The sequence below is a fragment of the Lethenteron reissneri genome, unplaced genomic scaffold, assembly GCF_015708825.2.
Source record: "Lethenteron reissneri isolate LAM-NWPU_2019-01 unplaced genomic scaffold, ASM1570882v1 scaffold_1392, whole genome shotgun sequence".
NCBI lineage: Eukaryota > Metazoa > Chordata > Hyperoartia > Petromyzontiformes > Petromyzontidae > Lethenteron > Lethenteron reissneri.
In genome coordinates, this window is record NW_026891105.1 from 51301 (window position 1) to 68070 (window position 16770).

Genomic DNA, 16770 nt, shown 5'->3' on the forward strand with positions numbered 1-16770 from the left:
ACGCCCCCTCACCCAACTCACCTCCCCTAAGCACCCCTATCAGTGGACGGGGGCCTGCCAGACGGCCTTCACCACTCTCAAAGACCACCTCACCCACGCCCCCACCCTCGCTTTCCCCGATTTTACCACCGATTTTATTTTGGACACCGACGCCTGCAGCAGCGGGCTGGGCGCGGTGTTGTCACAGGTACAGGATGGGACGGAACGAGTCATCGCGTACGCCAGCCGGACCTTGAGTGGGGCCGAGCTGAACTATTGCGTGACCCGCCAAGAGTTGTACGCCGTGATTTTCGCATGCAAACAGTTCCGGCCGTATTTGTACAGCAGGGGATGTCGCGTACGCACTGACCATTATGCTCTGCAGTTTCTTCTTACATTCAAGAAGCCGCGGGGGCAGATGGCCCGGTGGTTGGCGCAGTTGCAGGAGTACAACCTGCAAATCGAGTATCGGCTGGCCGGACGCATGCAAACACGGACGCCTTGTCGAGGCGACCCACGGTGTACGCCGAGACGAGGGCGGAGGAGGCCTGCCCGTGTTTCACGGGGGGACGCTGCCGGCAGGCAACGGACCCCCGAGAGGCCGCGGCCACTGACCCTCCCCCCAGCGAGAGAGAGTGCAGTGTGCGCCACAGAGACCCTCACAGGTGGCACTGAGGATCCCGTCGACCGCCCGGCAAGCGCGGGACCCGCGGCTCGGGACCCGATCGGACGGATCCAGGAGGACGTCGGCTGCGCCTTCCCGGGCCTAAACGACGAGCAGCTGAGACAGACCCAGCAGCGAGATCCGGATCTGGCGGCAGTGAAGGCGGCACTGCGGGAGGAAAAGAGCGCCCTACCAGGACCCTGGGGCGGTTTGTATGCCCGGTTGTGTGTAGAAAACGGGGTGGTCAGGGAACTGGCCGACGCTGGGCAGCCGGGGTGCATCTGCGTTCCCGCCCATGTGCGACCCCAACTACTACGACTGGTACACGACCACCCGCTCGGGGGCCATGATGGGGAACGGCGCACCCGGGAGACTCTGTGTCGCCAGTATCTCTGGCCTAAATTGGCGCAAGATGTGGCCGCCTGGGTGCAGGGCTGCCGGGCCTGTCAGCAGTGTGGGCAAAAGCCGGCGAGGTACCAGGTACCCCTGAGGCCGTTCCGAGTCAGTCGGACGAATCAGTTGGTCGGAATCGACCTGCAGGGGCCCTTTCCACGATCCCACCGGGGCAACCGATATATTCTCGTAGCGGTGGAGTACTTCACCCGCTACCCCGTGGCGGTGGCTATCCCGGATAAAACAGCCCTCGTAGTGGCCCGGGCCTTCGTGGAAAACTACGTACTTAAGTGCGGGATCCCCGAACGAGTCATTACCGACCAGGGTAGTGAATTCGAGGCCGAACTATTCCAGGCGCTGTGCCGAGAGTTCGGGATCCAGAAGGACCGAACCACGGCGTATCACCCCCAGGCGAACGGGATGGTAGAGAGGATGAACCAGACTCTGGCCGGGAAGCTTAAACGCATGGCGGCCGCGAATCAACAGGACTGAGACGAACACCTCCCCTATGCCCTGTTCGCCTACACCACCGCCGTTCACACATCTACAGGACAGACCCTGTTCCTAATGATGTTTGGTCGCGAGTCTCGCCTGCCCGCAGATCTGCTGTTCGGTGTCCCTCCGCCGCAACGGGAAGAAGGGAGCCACCCCGTGGAGCACTTGCTGGAGACCCTGCGAGGGGCCAGGGGCCGAGCCTACCCGCACGGAGAGGCCGCGCACCAACGGCAAGAGCAGGGCACGCGACCCCGTATGGAGCCCCCCTTCTACACTGCGGGCTCCGAGGTGTGGCTGTACACTCCCCGCGTCGGTGCCGGACAGGTGGGAAAGCTGACCACCTACTGGCGAGGACCCTGGATTGTGAGACGGCAGATCTCACCATGGACGGTGCTGATTCAGGGAGGAGAGAGGGGCCGGGAGATGGTGGTCAACATCCGCCAACTGAAGCCGTGGCGAGCAGCCCCCGAGGGGGGGAGCCCCGCCGTCCAAGTACCCCGAAACCCCGGGGTCCCCCCACCCCCCGTGCCCGGGGGCCTCGCGCAGTATATGGGCCCCACGGAGCCACGGGCTCCGAGGGGCCCCGGGCGGGGCCGGGGGCGACGAGGACGGCGACCCTTAAACCCCACCGCCTCTGAGTTTGTTCCCCAGCTCGCAGGTGCCAGAGGCCGAGGGGAGCCGTTGGAATGGAGGAGGAGACCACCGCCGGAGCCCCAGGAGACGGAGCCGCCACCCCCGAGGCCAGCCACAAGGGCCGGGCGAATCCCGCGGACCCCGCGGCGATACCTCGTGGGGGCAACCCAGGCGAGGTGCTCCAGTCAACCCGGGACGGGGACTGGCACCCCGGGGGGCTATGTGGTGCCACAACGACGGGGCCGCTCTGCCGAGCCAGGGAGCCGCCCGGCTTCCACCACTGCACTGCCCCCCATCACCCCCCCACATAAGCACGCACCCGCACCCACGTAGGGCCTTGTGGTCGGGTCACCTACCCTGAGTTTTCACCCGAGGTCCCCCTCGGGGGGGTTACCCCACGGTTTCTCAGGGCCAGGGAATTGGACAGGACCCTTCCCAGGCTAAGTAACACTGCGACGCCGTGGGCGGATTTGAGATCGCACGACCACGGCGAGCTCAGAGAGCCCCGCAGTTAGAAACGCATACAAACACAAACACGGGTCAGCAAGGCAGATAGCTAGGATCAGGACCCGGGGCTGCTGCTTAGCCAAAAGGTCAAAGGCCGGCGGGATCGCAAAAGGGCGGGAAATCCTAGGCTCAGGATTGGTCGAGAGACCAAGGCGGTCGGGACGGGGGCGCCTAGCCTTTGATGTTGATAGTTTAAAAGAAAACGCAGGGGCAGTAGGGAACTCTCTTCTTCTGGAGTAGTGACACGGGGTCAACGACGAGGGAGTCATCGGGCGAGCCGCAGGATCGTCTGCAGGACGACCTGAGCGCCGCAAGGTCACCTAGGACTACAGACGGTATCGTATTACGCGCCTTACAACACCTCAGAGCGGAGAGTAGGATCCGTAGGAGAAGGTTAGTTCGGGGTAAGGACGAGTAGGAAAGCGGTGTAACAGAGAGCGCAGCATAGAATAGGGCTGCACGCCACTAGAGAGTGGGTTGGAAGCGCATTGCTGGCTCGTACACACACACGGGTGGCTCGGTGAGTTAACAAGGGTTAATAAAATCTCGAGCGTAGTAACAAAACCGTGTTGTTGGGTGTTTTTGAACGTGGTATTAGCGTGCACTGCATTCGCGGGTGTGTGGTCGTTGTATGCGTAAAGGCCGTGGTCTCTGTACGATGGTGCGGGTACGGAGGTGTGTGTGTTAATGCCCGGGGAGCGCACTTTTGTGTGTTGGCGTGCCTACGCAGCCGTGTGAGAGGAGAATCGTCCTTGCACGATACTTGTGTTGACGTGCACGCGCGAGTGCGGGAGGGGACGAGTCGTCGTGTCGGCGTGCACCCCGCTCGCGTGTGCGAAACCGCGGTGCGCAGTGAAGCTGTTAGCTTTGTGCGAGCTTGCGTGTGCTCGAGCGCGTAATCGGCTGCGCATTGTTGTACGGTTTATCTCGCGCGCACGGCGGCGGCAACTTGAGTCGTTGTGTCGGCGTGTGCCCCGCTTGCGTGTGCTCGTTACGTGCGTAAAGTGCGGCGCGGTGGTGAGTTCCTGACCCCCAGCCCCGCGGCTCGAGCGCGTAATCGGCTGCGCATTGTTGTACGGTTTATCTCGCGCGCACGGCGGTGGCAACTTGAGTCGTTGTGTCGGCGCGTGCCCCGCTTGCGTGTGCTCGTGTGATCCCGTGTTATAAGTGTGAACGCGTGTGGTACGGTGTATGCGTAAGCTCTCGTCGTGCGAAATCGGCGTACCCCAGGTGCGCGATCGTAGTGTGAGCGGCCAGCGCGGCGCAGAGCGGCGCAAGAGTGAGTGCCGTGCAGAGCTGTGTGTGTGGGAGTGCGCATACGTTCGTTACGTGTCGGATACGGATGCGCATTGGTAACGTGCCGCACAGGGCTATACTGCGAGCACGGCGTTTGATTGATGATGATGTGCGCACGTATGTTCGCAGCGTGGGAGCGCGGCGCGAGGCTGTAAATAGTAGGGGTGTCGCGTTCGAATGCCGGCGAAACCGTAGCGGGTAATAGGGAGGTGGGGTAACGTAAACGAATAGGGGATGCAGGCGGGAGGGACCCCGGGGGCCAACGGCCCCCACAGTTGTTGGGTAAGGTCGCGCACTTTTTTGTTTTACGCGACGAAGCTTACTCATCGGCTGACATACAATCACAGTAATACCACAATTTCTCTCTTTCCTTTAATTTACTGTCGAGGACAATATATCCCATAAATATGCTAAATTCCTCTTGATATGCAAATTCCTTTGTCAAGGCGCCCAGCTTATATACATGCTCCAAGCTCGTGTGCTGTTTCATTCAGACTCTGTCGCCTCGACGGACCTGGTTTTCACCTGAGGACGGCTGCTTGCGTTGTGGCCGAAACGTCGTGAGAATTGTTTTATTTTATTATGTTTTATTTTTATTATTTTATTACTTCCCTTCTACGTGACTTTACCGAAAGAACCAAGAAGATGATATTATTTACGTGCAGTATTTTGGTGATAATTTTTTACAGTCTACTGTATCTCATTGTACCCAGTATAATTTGTGTTACATTTCACCGCTGTGCGCTCGTGTTGAGGACAATAATGTTTGGGTTTATACGCAAAACTCGACGAGCGCGTAACTCCACCACCTCCTACCCAGCAAGCGAAGCCAACAGCCGAGTACAGTCGGTAAAACAAGTATAACCCGTAAAAACAAAGTTTATCACTATAAATCCTTTATATGCGTGGCGGCTAGAGTCCTCTCGTCCTCTGGCTTGAGATGGCTGCCACCTATGGGTCAGATGATTGTCTGCCAGTATTAAGCAATTGGTAATTTAATATTTAATTTGTTTTCCATAAAAAGTGTAAAATTTGGGAAAAAAATGTTTCACGAACATTAATTGTCTCGCACAACGAGTCTGTGTGGAAAATGTCAGCTCGATTGGATCACGGGAAGTGGGTTAAAAACGACCGAAAGATTTGCACGGTCGTAAGCAAGCAAGCAAGTGAACTTAATATAAAGGATTTAAAAACACTCAAACTATTGTCTGTTTATTACACGCTTTTATTATTTAACAAACTCCGTCTGTTGTTGAATCCTCAGAGCAGCCGCGCCGAGGGGCGGGGGGGGGGCAGGAGGGGGAGGGGCGATGGGGGAAGGGGGGGCACGGGGGGGGGCACGGGGGGGGGAGGGGCGGGGGGGGGGTGGCAGGAGGGGGAGGGACGATGGGGGAAGGGGGGGCACGGGGGGGGGAGGGGCATCTGAGACAGTAACATTTAATTAAAGCGTGGGGGGGGGGGGTTTGATTTAAAGTTTTCGTGACTGCAGGGATTCATCTTCTTGGTTCTTTCGGTAAAGTCACGTAGAAGGGAAATAATAAAATAATAAAAATAAAACTTTACAATACAGTAATAAAATAAAAAGATTAAAAATAATTAAATAATAAAATACTACCTTTTATTGTTGTCTTTTTATTATTTTATTATTTCCATTCTACGTGACTTCACCGAAAGAGCCAAGAAGATGAAAGCGTGGGGGGGTTTTTTAATATTTCAAAAAAAAAAAATTGTTCACCCGGAAGCTGCACGCCAAGTGAACTTTGCCCCGGGAGGAGCAGCAGCAGGAGCATGTGGACACGAGTTCACACCCAGCGCGACCACACACACACACACACACCGCCACCTCGACCACGATGTCCACCCCTAGGAGGCTCACGTCCACCTTCTTGTGCCTCTGCCTGGCCACCCTGGTCGGCTTGGCCTCGGTACACGGCCAAGGAACCCCACCGTCACTTGCACCCTTAGAGCAGTCCCAGGGGACAGACGCCCAGACCATCCCCGCGACCAGTCCAGCGATGGCCTCGTCCTCTCCTCCTCCTCCGTCTTCCTCCTTCTCCTCCTTCTCGGCGTCCCCACCGGGACCCAGAGCTGGCGGGAGGCCGCCCCCGTGCCTGGCGCAGAGCGGCGTGGGCCACGTCTTCAAGCGCGTCAACGCGGCCGTGGCGAGCGTCGTCTTCCTCGTGGGGAGCGTCGGCAACGCGGCGCTGCTGCTCGTCGTCTACGGGGACAAGTCGATGATGCGCGACGGGACCAGCGTCCTCATCGCCAGCCTCGCTCTGGGAGACCTCCTCTACATCGTCCTAGACATGCCCGTCAACGTGTACAAGGTGAGGAGGGGGGGGTAGGACGCGCGCACGTGGTGCGGTGTCAATAACAACGCGAGTTCTTAGCCACGTGCTGCTGCTGCTGGCTGGATTTGAAGATTTCGTGGCTGCAAGGATTCATACTCTTGGGTTTTTTTCGGTCAAAACATCTAAAATAATGGCCGATAACACTGGTCATCACACTTTTTCTGGCATAAGGTTTTCAACGGTTAATTTTGGGGTGCCGATTCCAAATCTGGCATCAGTTTTTGCCTATCACATCAGGTTTTTGAGATATCAAATATTGCATTTTCAATAAAAAATGCAGAAGAAAAATATTAAATAAATGTGGATATCTACATAAAATGATAATATAAACACACTATCCTAAAAATACAGCACCATATTTTAACACTAAGGCAGTCACTGACTCGCAACAACTTGCAATCATAAGTGACAGAGTTAATTTCGGGTAAAATCAATGAAAATAGGGTATGCCGATAGCATGAAAATGAGATGTGATGGAGCAAATCTGAGATCAGATTTGGAATCAGCACCCTGAAATTAGTCTAGAACAGCTGCACGATGCCTCAATTACAAATAAGAAATGTTTTACCCAGTGGCGGCTCCTGCAAAATCTCTCAGGGGGGGCAAATGTCTGGATGATTGATAAGGATAAGGTCCACCCATGCAATGGATACATTAACAGCTTAAGCATGTAAAGGCAACTTCACTTCTTTAATATTAATGAAAAATAAAGTGACTCTTACAATACATCTTGTTTGTTTCTATACTCACTATTAAAACAAACCACTCAAGTTTATTTTATTAAAGATTCCACTAGGTGGCCACAAATTATATTGTTGGATGAAACGTGCTTACGTATGATGATGTAAGCACGTATGATGACGTAAGCACGCTAGGGCGAGCCCTCCCGGAAGCCGTAGAGAATGCATTGCAGCGCCCCCGTTCGAAAAAAAACATCTTTGAATGTAAGTCTATGGGGCCACTCGGGGCGATTCTCAGCCGGAGTGAAATCGCCCAAAAAGAGGCGGTACTCCACAGAACGTGACATGACGCTGATTGGACTATATCCAGAGGCTGCAGTGACGGCTAGCGTGACTCTGTGGTTGAATGACATTGGTGGTGCGTCGCCCAATCGCCCTAATGAAGAAACCGCCCCTGGTTTTACCCCAAGATGGTGAAGTCAACAGCGGTGTTGCCATGAGCAGGCTCGCCACTGTCATGGGAATGTGGAATTTCCACGAGCGCTCGTGGCTGTAAACGGTGCACGGGAGTCTCCCTGTGCTCGTTGCGAGGATGCGAATTAATCAACTAATTGGCGCATTGTTTACGTGACAAACCTTACTGGCTGTGTCGGGTGGTGGAGGGTTATGACACAACATTTCTACTTACGCGACCTAACACAAAAAACCTTTGTTGTGATCATTAACTCGATTGACTTTTACCGCCCTCCTCCCCTCCCGCCAAAAAAGGCCTCTAAAAGTTCTTGAGACTTTTGTTGTTGAAGACGGAAGCTTGTGTTGCCTCCGAAAAGTCGTGATTTCATTTATTTTTATTTTATTTTTCACCTACATGGTGACTTTACCGAAAAACACCAAAGAGCATGGACCCTTGCAGTCACGAAAACTTCAAATCTAGAACTGTTGTTGTTGTTGTTGTTGATTCTAGATTTGAAGCTTTCGTGACTGGCTGTGACGGTCCCACCTGATGACGGAGACTTGTGTTGCCTCCAAAACGTCGTGAATTTATTGTTTTATTTTTATTCATTTTAATTTCATTTTTTGCATAGTCCCATGGGATGTTGGCTATCAACAACAAGGCAACTCCTATGACTAATTGGGAATGGGACGCAAGCGTAGGATTGATCACCCTGTCGCTGGCCGCCTTTGGGGAGGGTGTATCGTGTGAAAGGCCGAAACACCCTAGGAACCAAAGGTACACTACTGACGATGCGCTCCCCAAATGTCACCAGGCTCACTGTTCATGAACTCTTGGAAGTGCTTGCACAAAGGATAGTAACATCTCATCCTGTGTTCTTTGGAATCATACGTGTCTTTACCGAAAGAACTAAGAGTATAGTTGTTGTTGATGTTTGGGAGGACCCCAATTCATTTCCTCAATTCATTTCCAGAGAAAACCTGCGGGGTGCGTGCGGTGCGTTCTTATCTTTCCAGCTGCACGCCGAGAGCTGGCCATTCGGTGCCACCGTGTGCAAGACGGTGCCCTTCGTGCAGAAGGCCTCTCTGGGCATCAGTGTGCTGAGCCTGTGCGTGCTCAGCGGGGACAGGTGAGGAGAGACCCGGCCGCTCGCTGTTCCCGTTCACGGCTCAAATCTCGGAAACGCTCAAATCGCTTGTTGGCGTGAGCTTCGTCTGGAGAGGCGTGTTCCTGAAGACGTCGTGCTCACCGCGGAGAACTGTGACGACACGATTCCCAACGTCTTGTCTCTTCTCACAATTCAAGTTCCTAGAATCAACCCACCCGCGCCTGCAACATGGCTTCATCCCAGAGGTCGCAATAGCCACACTGCCTCCCGCATGGCCTTGTGGGAGCCTCGGTTACCGATAAAGTAATTTTATTTTAGTTGTTCTTCCAATTCCGTTCCGATGACGTACGTGTGCATGACATACGTGTGCATGACATACGTGTACGGAATCAGAAGAAAAATGGAAATGGGTTAACTACCTCGCCTGGTATACAGGAAGTCGTGGGTTTGATCTCGACCCTGACGCCTGCTGCTGCTGTCTATTTCCAGTTTGCATATTCTCCCCGTGGTCGTGTGTATTTTTTCTCCGAGTCCTCTGGTTTTTCTCTCCAAATTAAGACAAAAAAACATGCGCTTGATTATAAATGCTATTTGGCTGCTGCTCTAAATGTCCCCACGTGATCAGCTACTTCGTTGAGCTGTCGTTTGTGGCCAGGTCGTATACAGCTGAGTGGGCCCTGTCTGGTAACATACAAATAGAATAGGAACAGTCGTAGTACATCTCCAGCGTTTACATTCCTCCTCCTCCCTCCCTCCTCCCTTCTGCTCCTTATAAGCAGCAGGCTACAGCGGTATTTTTTAAGCAATTCCACAGCCCTCGGGGATAGCCAAGCTTTAATTCAAGATAATTAAGTGACGGTGTCATTCCTTGGGTGTCACCCAGAACCTCATTTCTCACTGAATATTGTCCGACTTCCTGGTAGACTGTTGTAGATGGCACCAGCGCCGTCTAGCAGCCACAGACATAGCGATCTGTCTACTGGATGTGGTGAGCCGCTGTGCGTACACATTGTTTCAGGTTGCCAAACCCGACGGACGCGGCCGAAACTAATCCCCACTTCCCAAACATGCGGCACGTGTCACCGTGTCGACCCAGCTCGCTCCTGCGAGCGAGACCCGTCCCGCTCACTCGCGAGTTCTCGCCTCGACAAACCAACCAACACCAACTTGGCCGCCCCCTCCTCTGCTTCAGGACCCTAAGCGATCGCCCGTTTCCCGCTCACGGCCAACACCGGTGACGATTATTTGAACCGGTCCTGGGCCTTCCCTAGGTAGACTCGGCCTCAAATGAGGACGTGGTGCGGTGTGTAAACATCGCCACCGGCGAGACAGCAGTCTGTTACAGGCTACACGGGGGGGGGGGGGGGTCATTGCCTTTATCTTTGGTGGCTGCGCAGGTGTAGTAGGTGTAGTAGGTTTATTAAACGGTTCACTCAGCACAGGCCAATGTATACAACACTCGAAGGGGTATCGGCCCCTTCACCCGTCTAACAGGGAGATCCCACAATCTATGTCACAGCTAGCCTACTCCCAGCTCCTCCACTCGAGAGCTAGGGGAGGCTAGTGATCCAGCTCTGGCCAAGCTGGGATCACGGCACCCTGAGTCACCAGACCGGCCTCTTCACCCGTCTAGCAGGGAGCTCCCACTGTCTCTAACCCGGCTAGCCTACTCCCAGGTCCTCTACTACGAGAGCTAGAGGAGGCTAGCTGATCCAGCTCTGGCCAAGCTGGGATCACGGCACCCTGAGTCACCAGACCGGCCCCTTCACCCGTCTAACAGGGAGCTCCCACTGTCTCTAACCCGGCTAGCCTACTCCCAGGTCCTCCACTACAGGGCTAGGGGAGGCTAGCTGATCCAGCTCTGGCCAAGCTGGGATCACGGCACCCTGAGTCACCAGACCGGCTCTTACAAGAGCATCGGCTCTGGGCTCTGGGGGCCACGCCACTGGCTTGCCCTGGTCGGTCCTTAGAAGCACGGCGATCCAGGGGAGTCCCAGGGCCTATCTAGCCGGTCTGCTCGCTTCACTGGTTAAAGCTAAACACTGAACCCTGAGCCCTCCGGCTCACCGCCTTGTATAGCAACTCCCCCCCGAGGGGTGGTGCCGTGGGGGATCCCAGCGCCGTTACAGCCTCCCAGGGCTAAACGATGCGGACGTGGATGTAAGCATCTTTCCGCGTGCGGGCACAAGCACCCCCGGTGTGTTTGTTCGCCCTCCCGTGACCCCTCTACGCAGGTACCGTGCGGTCGCGCACTGGGACCGCCCCCAGGGCGTGGGCCTCTCCCTGCTCACGGCGCTTAAAGTCCTGGCCATCTGGACGCTGTCGCTGGTGCTGGCGGTGCCCGAGCTCCTGGCCTTCGACACGCTGTCCTGGGAATACCGCAACCGGACGCTCGACACGTGCATGGTCATCCCGCAGACGAGCTTCGTGGAGGTGCGACGCGGCGCGTCAAGGACGTGGCAACCGCCGGCGTCGCCGTCACCGTGGGGGGGGGGGGGGTGGCACAAACGGGGATGTGAATCGTCACCGAATGTTTTTTGTCCGGGTTGCTGTACCCGTACCCGGCCGCACCAGGGTCGCAAACGGGTACCCGTACCTGTATCCAGCCGTACCCGTTGATTTTAGGAACTTAAATTGTGAGAAGAGACAAGACGTTGGGAAATGAGTGACAAACGGTTACTCACCAGTAACTCACGGCCTACCCGTACCCATACCCGGTCACACCAGGGTCGCAAACGGATACCCGTACCCGGCTGGGTACGGGTAGCCGGGTATCGGGTAGGGTACGGGTATCGGGTACCCGATTGCGACCTCTGACACACGGTCCGTCTTTCAGTCACTCACAGAGACAGGCAGCTAATTAGATACTCCACCAACCCTGTGTTCGGCTATCCCACGAGGAGATTTGTCGCCCCGCCTGACTCTGACGAAACCTCTTATCTGGGCCCTCGCAGTTTTACGCCAAAGCCAAGGACTGGTGGCTGTTCGGCTTCTACTTCTGCATGCCGCTGGCCTGCGCGGCGGTCTTCTACACGCTCACGACCGTCGAGATGCTCGGGATGAAGAAGCGAAACCTTGGCAGCGCCATCGACGAGCACCTCAAGCAGGTGTCGAACCTCGGGACCTCCCTCCGGTACCGCCGGCCCCATCGGCTGGAGGCCGAACGGCTCCCCGTGGTTGTGCGGTTACGTAACCAATTTGCGGTGGCGGGCAGGAGGGGAGGGAGGGGTCCGTGACGTTCGCTCTCCGACTTTGTCACCGAACGATTCGTGAAACTGCGAGATGTTGATTCGACCGATATGTTGATCCGACGGATGTTTGCGTGTGTTTGCGTGTGTGTGTATGTGCGTGTGTGTGTGCGTGTGTGTGTGTGCGTGTGTACACACAGCAACGGGAGGCAGGCAAGGCGGTGTTCTGCCTGGCGGTGGTGTTTGCGCTGTGCTGGCTGCCGCTGCATCTCAGCCGCATCCTCAAGAGAACCGTCTACGACGAGATGGACCCCAACCGCTGCGAGCTGCTCAGGTGGGGGGGGCACCCCCGAACCGTCCCCCCCCCCCCTCTCTCCCTCTCTACTCGTGCCCTCCTCGTCCCATGGGAGAATGAAGAGTCAATTGTATCGTCTTCGCGTGAATCAGAGGTCGCAAACGGGTTTTGATTCCTTACCCGTACCCGTACCCGGCCGCACCAGGGTCGCAAACGGGTACCCGTACCCGTACCCTACCCGTACCCTACCCGTACCCTACCCGTACCCGTACCCTACCCAGACCCTACCCGTACCCAGACCCTACCCGTACCCTACCCGTACCCTACCTGTACCCTACCCGTACCCTACCCGTACCCTACCCGTACCCTACCCGTACCCGGCCGGGTACGGGTAGGGTACGGGTATCGGGTACCCGATTGCGACCTCTGGGATGAAGCCACGTTGCAGGCGCGGGTGGGTTGATTCTAGGAACTTGAATTATGAGAAGAGACAAGTCGTTGGGAAATGAGTGACACACGGTGACTCACCAGTGACTCACGGTCTACCCGTACCCGTACCCGGCCGCACCAGGGTCGCAAACGGGTACCCGTACCCGGCCGGGTACGGGTAGCCGGGTATCGGGTAGGGTACGGGTATCGGGTACCCGGTTGCGACCTCTGGCGTGAATATCGCAGCAGCAGCAGCAGTGATAATACCAATCGCAACCACCACGCCCTGCGCGTGGAACTTCTTTGGCACCGTACGTAGCCGAGCGCGCTCACCGCAGGTGCGGGGGAAGGACGACGAACTGAACGCGAAGTGTTCTTTGCGAAGAGGCGTCGTTCTCAATCTACTTTGCAAACGACGCCCTTGGCAATAGAATACACTCAGCGAGTGTCAAGAGTGGGGTTTGTTTCAGGAGCGTCCTGCTCTGTCATGTTTCACCAATGCCAATGCCCCCCACCCCCCCCACTCCATCCAGCCCCGCGTTTCCTCCAGGGCGTTGTTGTGAACGTCCGACGCACCCGCTACACCCCCCCCCCCCCCCCCCCCCCGGTGGCTTGCTTCTCACACGGCCCCCTTAACGCGAACAACGGCACATGGCCGGTGAACGAGTGCAGCTGGATCGCGTCACGGATCGTGTCACGGATCGTGTCACGGATCGTGTCATGCGAGCGGCGTGGTAAACGAGGGAGGGTGGATGGGACCCCCCACAAAACATCGCAGCTCAACAGCGTGGGGAGGCGGGGGGGGGGGCGTCTCGCCGGACCGAGGACACTTTGCACTCATTAGCGTAGTTTGCTGTTGCGACGTTCTGTCGCGCCCCTACGGGACAGCTGCGGGGAGAGAGCTTCGTAGCTCATCGGATTCCTCCTCCAAGTCCAAATCAATATTGAGATTCTGATCCGATCGCGATCACCGCTTCACCGGCGTGTCGTTGTCACGCCGCTCGGAGCGTGGCTGTGTTCGTCACGGTTGGGCTACGGGTGCATTCTGTGCGTGGCCCCGATGCAATGTGAAGGTCTCCTGGCTCCTGATTCAAAACGGGTGTGTCCTCTGCCGCCATCACCACCACCGCCCCCTGCAGCTTCCTGCTCGTGCTGAATTACATCGGCATGAACCTGGCGACCCTCAACTCGTGCGTCAACCCCGTCGCCCTCTACGTCGTCAGCGCAAAGTTCAGGAACCGCTTCAAGGTGCGTTTGGTGGCGTCGGCCACGTTTCTGTCGTCACGTTTAGATCACGGGGGGGCTTCTCAATCGCCGGTGCTCGGGAACCGCGACAACAACAACAACATCAACAACAACAACAACAATCACCGCTGGTGCACAGGTCTGACGATCACGTTGCACGTTCGCGTGACGAATTCAAACTGATACGGGTCTCGTGAATTGATGCGTATCTACTACGTGTGTTTGTATGCAAGTATGTATGTTTGCATGTGTGTACGTGAGTGGGTGTGTGTTTAGGGGAGCGGTGGTGTAGCGGTTAGTGTTAACCAGAGGTGCGGGGAAAGGACAACAAACTAAGCACAAAAAGCAGTTCTAAAGAAATGAGATTGTCAACGTGGATAATTTAAAAGTGCGTAGCTCCAGTGGCTTCCTATTATCGGAAGGAAGAGCGTTGCAGACGGCCGCAGAAGCGCGTCTGAAAGCGCCGCGCGATGCGGTGATCCCCACCGCCGCCTGTGTTCGATGGCGAGCAGTCAGAAGCCGCCGCTGCCGCTGCTGCTGCTGCTGCTGCCGCCGCTGCTGCTGCTGCTGCTGTGAGGATGATGAGCGGAGTTGGCGTGATGGGTTGACGCTCACTTGACGAGATCGGCGAAGGTGTCGCGGGTTCATGTGTGGCGAGCGCTTTGCGTGCGGCGAGAGCGAATTTGACGTCGCTCGTCGCAGTGCCGACCCTCCTCGCTCCAACTCTCTCTCCTCCTCCTCGTCGTCGCCGCCGTGCACAGTCCTGCCTGTGCTGCTGCTGGGCGACAAGCAGACGGCGCTCCAGCGGAAGGCCGTGGCGGCGCCGGCCAGCCCGCTCGGCCGCAGCAACTCCCGCTCCAGCAACAAGTTTATCCTCACTTGAGCTGAGCTGGCCCCCCCCCCCCCCCCCGGGGGATGTGGAGGGAGGGGAGGTGGGAGAAGAGTTGCCGGGGGGGGGTGGGGCAACGGGGGCCGAAGTGAACTAGACAGCCGTGGCCACGTGGGCCAGGCGACCGGCTTGGCTGGAGGACGGTGAAAGCAAACGACGCGAACGGCTTAGCGAGGCAATCGCGGCCGGTCGCGTGACGTGCGCTTGCACGGCTTGGCGCGACAGACAGCCAGAGAGAGGGAGGAGAGATGGGGGGAGGGGTGTTTAAGCACTCGCTCGAGCGGAACGAGCGCATGCCACTTCGCCCAACTGGGCTGCTTCCCAACGGCCTGGGGGGTCCCCCCTCGCTCGCTCGCCTCCCTCCCTGTCTCCACCCCCACCCCCCACCCCCCACCCCCCCTCACCACTCGCGTCTCTCTTGCTGAGACGTCGATGTCGCAGCAACACGGCGGGGGGAGCGCTCGCTCGCCAACTGTTGATGCAACTTTATTTTATTTTTTGGCCTCCTTGATGCTTTCACTTGTCCAACTTTGCCTGTCCCTTGGCACGATCAGGCGCAGCGTACGGACGTTGACAGGATGTCGCTGGCTGTGTTCTGGCCGGCGCCGGTCTCTTTTGCAAAGTAGTCGAAAGAGCCGAAGAACCGGGGTAATGTTACAGTGGTGGGACTTTACTTCCGTTAGTTACGTACATACATTTGCAATCATACATGTGTGTCTCGCATCAATGGGCAGAGTTGCTTTCAAGAGGCACACAAAAATATTGCACGTTCAAATAAACAACGTCTACGCAACATGTTTGTGAATACATGTAAATAGACATTTACTGATGGATGCGTGAATGCGCCTGTGTGTGTGTGTTCAAACATGCCGCACGCGTACACGTGGAGCTAAAGCGGTGTTTTTAAATCCTTTATATTAAGTTCACTTGTTTGCTTGCGGGCTTGCTTGCTTGCTTACGACCGTGCAAACCTTTCGGTCGTTTTTTAACCCACTTCCCGTGATCCAATCGAGCTGACATTTCGCACACAGACTCGTTGTGCGTAACAATTAATGTTCGTGAAAATTTTTTTCCAAAATTTTACACTATTTAGGGAAAACAAATTAAATATTTAATTACCAATTGCTTAATGGTGGCAGGCAATCATCTGACCCATAGGTGGCAGCCATCTCAAGCCAGAGGACGAGAGGACTCTAGCCGCCACGCATATAAAGGATTTAGAGTGAAAAACTTTGTTTTTACGGGTTATACTTTTTAATATTTGGATGTGTCGAGAGAGGGCCACACATGTGAAGGCTTACGCAGCGAGAAAGAGCAAAAGCATCGGGGTTAAGAAGAGAAGAGTGACAGAGCTCGAGAGACCGTGCAGGGGAGGGAGGAAAAACGACGTAGAACAAGAGACGGAAGAAGACAGAACAAAAGAGCTCATTCTCATGAGAGCAGATGAACAGATTATCTTAATAAGTATAACCCGTAAAAACAAAGTTTTTCACTCTAAATCCTTTATATGCGTGGCGGCTAGAGTCCTCTCGTCCTCTGGCTTGAGATGGCTGCCACCTATGGGTCAGATGATTGCCTGCCACCATTAAGCAATTGGTAATTAAATATTTAATTTGTTTTCCCTAAACAGTTTAAAATTTTTGAAAAAAATTTCACGAACATTAATTGTCTCGCACAACGAGTCTGTGTGCAAAATATCAGCTCGATTGGATCACGGGAAGTGGGTTAAAAAACGACCGAAAGAGTTGCACGGTCGTAAGCAAGCAAGCAAGTGAACTTAATATAAATGATTTAAAAAAGAGCTCATTCTCATGAGAGCAGATGAACAGATTATCTTAATAAGAAAGCAGTGGTCGTGTGTGTGCTGTGCGTGGTGGTGGTGGTGGGTGGTGGTTCCCCAGCTGTCCGCGTGAGAGCGAGAGAGATGAGGAGGGAGAGGGAGGGAGATGGGCCACGGGGCAGACAGACGGGCAGATGGGGAAGCTTTCGAGGGTCGATAAGTCACGTGACCTGGCGGCTGGACGGGCTGTCACGTGACCCTCAAGCAAGAAACTCCGCTTCAGGCCTGTGCCTAATGTGCACTTGCAATTACAAACATCAACACGTACACACACAACAACAACAGTCATTCGCCACTAAGTGGCGGTGACGTCACCACGACGCT

The 16770-nt window shown here is 55.7% G+C and overlaps 1 pseudogene; it reads left to right on the forward strand.

The window, feature by feature from the left end:
• Positions 1-5820: 5820 nt before the first annotated feature.
• On the forward strand, positions 5821-14600 carry LOC133362160 (endothelin receptor type B-like; annotated as a pseudogene).
• Positions 14601-16770: the final 2170 nt, after the last annotated feature.